Source organism: Aythya fuligula, chromosome 10, assembly GCF_009819795.1.
Source record: "Aythya fuligula isolate bAytFul2 chromosome 10, bAytFul2.pri, whole genome shotgun sequence".
NCBI classification, from domain to species: domain Eukaryota; kingdom Metazoa; phylum Chordata; class Aves; order Anseriformes; family Anatidae; genus Aythya; species Aythya fuligula.
This window is the reverse complement of record NC_045568.1, coordinates 1-5207: the sequence shown is the minus strand read 5'-3', so window position 1 is coordinate 5207 and position 5207 is coordinate 1. Positions and strand designations below refer to the sequence as shown.

At 48.8% G+C, this 5207-nt stretch overlaps 1 long non-coding RNA gene across 1 annotated transcript; it reads left to right on the top strand.

Moving 5' to 3' along the window:
- Positions 1 to 593, top strand: LOC116492944. The gene is made up of 3 exons (XR_004253699.1): positions 1 to 154; positions 233 to 298; positions 385 to 593. It is a non-coding gene; the product is annotated as an uncharacterized LOC116492944 (long non-coding RNA).
- The last annotated feature ends 4614 nt before the right edge of the window (positions 594 to 5207 follow it).

The following is a 5207-nucleotide window of genomic DNA, read 5'->3' as shown; positions in this document are numbered from 1 at the left end:
TTATGGTTAAAGGAAAGAGTAAGGGTAAGGAAAAAGTAAAGGTAAGGATTTGGGTAATGGTAAGGGTGAGAAGGGTTAGGGTAAGGGTTACGGTAAGGGTTAGGTAACGCAGTGTACAACCTGGGACGTCACACGCAAAGCTGCCTCTGGCAAGGTGAGTGAGGAACAGATGTAGCAGTTGTTGTGTTGTAGGTCTCACTGTTCCTCTAAGCATCCCCTCTTTGTCTTTTAGAGGTGTTGTAGCTGTTTGAAGAGGGTAGATTGAAGCATCTGCCTCGGGGGCTGGTAAGCGGCAGAGGTAAGGGAGCAGATGAGAGTAACTTACCTAGTTGTGCTGTGTCTTTGGATGCTGCATCGGCCTATGCGTTTCTTTTTCTTTCACAGGTGTCTCACACAGGCTCAAAGGAGCAAACTGCACTCTGAAGAGCTGTGTAAGAAGAGGGGCTGGTCATGAGCTGGGTTGGAGCAGAACGACCAAGTAGCACAAGGTGACTATGAAAGGTGTCCGTCTTGCTTTGCAAGATTAAGAAAGTGCATTACGAGGAAGACCTACGGCCTTCCTCCCAAAGACCACTGTCCACATCCTGGAGACCCTGGCCCACAATTCTTGGAAGGCTTTGCGCAGGCGCAAGGACTGATAAGCTAATTAGCATATGAAGCGAGGGTAGGCGGGGTTAGGTAATGAATATGTATAGGCACTAAATGAATATTCATTGTTTCGCTGTATAAATACGACATAGTTTGTCACTTCGAACTTGCACGATAGGAGGAAGGATCCCCCGTGCATCAAGCGCTGCAATAAAGAATATACCACTTAAAGAAATTTCGGCTTTGATCTTTAAATCACAGGCAAGGTGGGTTGTAACATCAGTCGTTATATTTGCATGAAAGCAGTTCACTTGAATGCCACAGTGCTCTGAGTAGGGTGTTCTAGCAGAACAAGCTTGTCTGGCACAGCGGTGCCTGATGGCAGTGTGTTTCCTCAGGTGAAGGGGTGCCTGAAGCCCCATCCTATCTAGCCTGCACACAATTATCTGAGAATGAAAGCTGCTTTCCAGTAATTCAGAAAGCCAAGTTACGTCTCAGCCTTGAGCATCTCGGGCTTTTGGGCCTGTCTGTAACATTTGGCACCAGCACTAATACTTTTTTTGGCATATGTTTAGCGTTTGGGGCCTGTGTCTGGGATTTGGGCCCTGTCTTGAACCAGTGGGGCTTTGTCCTGGGTTTTGGAGCCTGCCTCTAGAGTTCAGGGCCTGTGATTAAGCTTTTGGGGTCTGTGTCTGGGGGTCGGGGGGTTGGGGCCGGTATCTGGGGGCAAGGGGGGAGCTGCTTGTAGACCCTTGGGGCCAGCACTGAGGGGGTTGGGAGCTGACTCTACACCTTTGGGGCCTGCTTCTGGGGGGGTATTTGAGACCTGCATCTGGGGGAGGGGTGGGAGCTCTTTGTATTCCTTTGGAGCCTGTGTAGGGGAGGGGGAGGGCAGGGGGGAGGGGGAAAGGGGAGGGTTGGTTGGGAGCTGCTTGTACACTGTTGGAGCCTGGGTTGGGGGAGGAGGCTTGGAGCTGCTTCTACACCTTTGGGGCTGGCATCGGGGGTAGGGGGTTGGGTGCTGGTTGTAGGGGCCTGTGATTGGGGGGGCGGCTTGGGGCCTGCGTCTGGGGGAGGGCTGGGAGCTGCTTGTACACCTTTGGGGCCTGCCTCTGTGGGGGTCAGGGCCTGTGTCTAGGGGGCTGGGAACTGCTTGTACAATGTAGGAATCTGTTTCTGCGGGGTGACCGGGAGCTGTTTGTACAACTTTGGGGCCAGCATCTGGGGGTGGCTGGGAGCTGCTTGTACACTATAGGGGCCTGGGTCTTGGAGGGGGGTCTGGGCTGTTTATACACCTATGTGGCCTATGTTTGGGGGGGGAGGGGTGCCTGTGCCTGGGGAGTTGGGAGGTGCTTGTTCACTCTAGGAGCCTCCATTTGGGGGTCTTTGGGGCCTCCCTTTGAGGGGGAGGGAGTTGGGAGTTGGTTGTACACCTCTGCATCCCATGTCTTGGGGGGGGGGGGACACGACTGGTCTCTGAAGGGGCAGGTTGTGAGCTGCTTGTACACCTGTGTCGGGGGGGGGGGGGAGGGTGGGGGGGTGAGGATTGGTGGCAGGGGGCGGGCCCGGGTCTGGGGCCAGTGTCTGGGTGGAGTCCAGTTCTTGGGAGGGGGTGGTGGGGTAGGAGCTGCTTGTGGGCTGTTGGGGTCTGCATCTGGGTGTGGTTGGTGCCTGCTTCTGTTGGCAGTTTGGGGCCTGCTTGTAGACTTGTGCAGCCTGGGTTTGGGGGCTTTTCTGTAACGTTTGGGGTCTGCATATTTGCTTTGGGATGCATCTTGAGCTTTTGAGGCCTAGCTGTAGCATTTGGGGCCTGCATCTGGGGCTTTTCTGTAGCGTTTTGGTTGTGTATTTGTGATTTGGGGCCTGTATCGTGGGTTTTGCCTTTTTTGTAGTTTCCATCTTTGTGTGTGTGTGTGTTTTGTTGTTGGTTGTCTGGGGTTAGGGGCAGTTTGGGGTTTGGATTAAGGTCAGTGTCATTAGCGTTAGGGGGTTGATAATAAGGGTTAGGGTTAGTGGTTAGAGTTGTTAGGTTTAAGGGGAATAAGGATTTCAGGGTAAGGGGATCAAGGTTGTGGGAAGAAAAATGTTGTTTTTGCGCAGTTACATCGTGTAGAGGGAAGGAAGGTGGTATTGAGATATGCTTGCAGTGATAAGACAGCTTAACAGTGTGAAATGAGTTCATCTGATTCATGTCAATATGGAACAACGCTAGGGCCGCATGATATGATGAAATGTGACCTTCTGTCTTACATACCCTTGTATAACCACAAGTCTGAGAAAACTAGAGTGGTTAATATATATAGTTCTTGTATCTTGCAAAGGAATGGTCCAGCAATTCGGGTCAATAGGGGATAAGAGAACGAAGGGGTTTCAGAATAACCGCTAACTATTACAACTGTTGCATGGGACACTATGCAAGTGTCTGACATCCAGCCAAGATGGACAAAGGAGATGGACAAGAGAAAAGCCTGGGAGGAAGACTACAAGCTTTTAGCATGAGAGACCCCCAGAGGGACCACCGGAGACTGATAACGCATGCACCAGTGGGAGGGTTTGGATTCTGGGAACTAATTAGAATAACCCTGCCTTTTGTAGAAGTAGTAATGAATATGTATTAGCCTAGCAGCATAATAACCAGCCGCCTGATGTAACTTGTGTGCGTCTTGGTGGAGCAGAGACTCCTGGCGCACCCAGCGCTGCTTGCTTACCTCTATTCATTTAATAATTTGTAAATTTCAATTGCAATCCTATTTGGGACCCAGTCATTTATTACAAGTGGGCGCTCGTCCAGGAGGGCTTTGGTTCCTGATTTCTGGTTTGATCTAGGAGAGGCACCCCCACCATTTGGTGGCTGCTGTTTGAGTCAGGTCGGGACTAATGGCATCTTGAACCTGAATAAAGGTAAGCAAAGTTTCTGATTCTTTTTTTCAGCTCCCTTGCCAGCTGCAGCACTATATTTTGCCCGTAATTGTGTGTGTGAAGATCCGAACGAAGATGACAGAGTTGTAAGCATTTAAAGCGTATACCGTTCGGTTGGGTGGGGTTCGGTTGCCTGTGTGTGTAAGAGTGTGACTGAGATGGAACTTAGTTCCGAAGCGATTGTGGAGGTCTTCTAACCGCGGTTCCAATCTCCTGCGAGGGACTTGGCCGGTGAAGGACCGAAGGGATTCCTATAGGATTTGTGGGTGTGTGATAGGACCCCCTGCAAGACACTCTTACTAAGGTAACCAAGGGCTGTGGGAATTGCCATAGTAAAATTCCTAGATGGGTCAGACAAAATCGAAGACCAGGGACCAGAAGAAAGGGAGCAAATTACCAGTCATACCACCAGAAAGTCCATTAGGAATAACGATTAGAAATTGGAATGATAGGGGCCCCAGAAAAGGAAAAAGTAAATTAAAAATGGTCCAGTATTGTGTGATAGAATGGCCAAAGGAGCCTTTAAGACCACATGTCTTTCGGCCTGTTTTTGGATCCTTTGAAGACTGGATTTGCCAGGCCTTAAATATCCATGTTAATTCAAAGGAACCTTTTAGCCAGGAAGAAAGTGATTATGCAGGATTATGGATCAGGAGGACTTCCCGTCCTTTTCCAGCTTCAATATTTACACTAAAAGCAGATAAGAAATTTGAAGAACAAGAAGAACAGGAAAAAGAAAAAGGTGATAAACGTGAGCCATTGGATAAGCTACCACCTCCATATCCTAACAATCCACCCCCGGCGGCTCCCCCTCTGGTGGATGTGGTATCTCCACCAGTACCACCGTTGCCCCAGCTTCCACCACCAAGAGCACCAGAATTAGACCAACCTCCGGCTGCATGCACGAGAAGTAGGACTGCCGTATCTGAGAGAGCTTCTCTATATCCCTTAAGGGAGGTAACTGGTGTATAACTGGTGCGCGTCTTGGTGGAGCAGAGACTCCCAGCGTACCCAGCACTGTTTGCTTACCTCTATTCATTCAGTGAATTGTAAACTTTGATTGTAACCCTATTTGGGACTTTTATTATTTATTATAACAGACAACCTTGTAAAACGCAGACAACCAGAATCCTTACAGCAATTAGGTGGAAATCACGGCGTAAGAAACATTACCACCTCAAAGAGTAAAAACCTCAAAAGAAATGTGACTTTGGCCAGCAGCTGTGTATTTTCTGTGAAGCACCAGCTAGATTATGAACCTTGAATAGCACAGTTAAAGGGGAAACAGGGGAGGGTCCCGGTCCTCGGCAGAAAAAAAAAGTGTATAAACTGTGTACGGAATTAGTAGGCACCCTCCTGCTTGTGGGACACCTGCCATTGTAATCTCGAATAATAATGCTACTGTACTGAGATCCTCGACTCAGCCTATGCTATTTGCTACAGATTGATTCATGGTTTTAAGGTTTTAGGGATTGGGTACTAGGGTTGGGTTTCAGGGTAAGGGGTTTCAGGGTTTATGTTTAGGATTTTAAGGTTTTTAGGGTTGGAGTTTTAACGGTTAGGATTTTAAGGATTTGGGGGTTAGGGTTTTAAGGGTTTCAGGGTTAGCGTGTTCGGGTATTAGAGTTTTTTGGGTTGTAGTGTTGATATGTTTTTTAGGGTTAGAGTCTTAAGGTTTTATTTTTGGTCAGTTATTTACG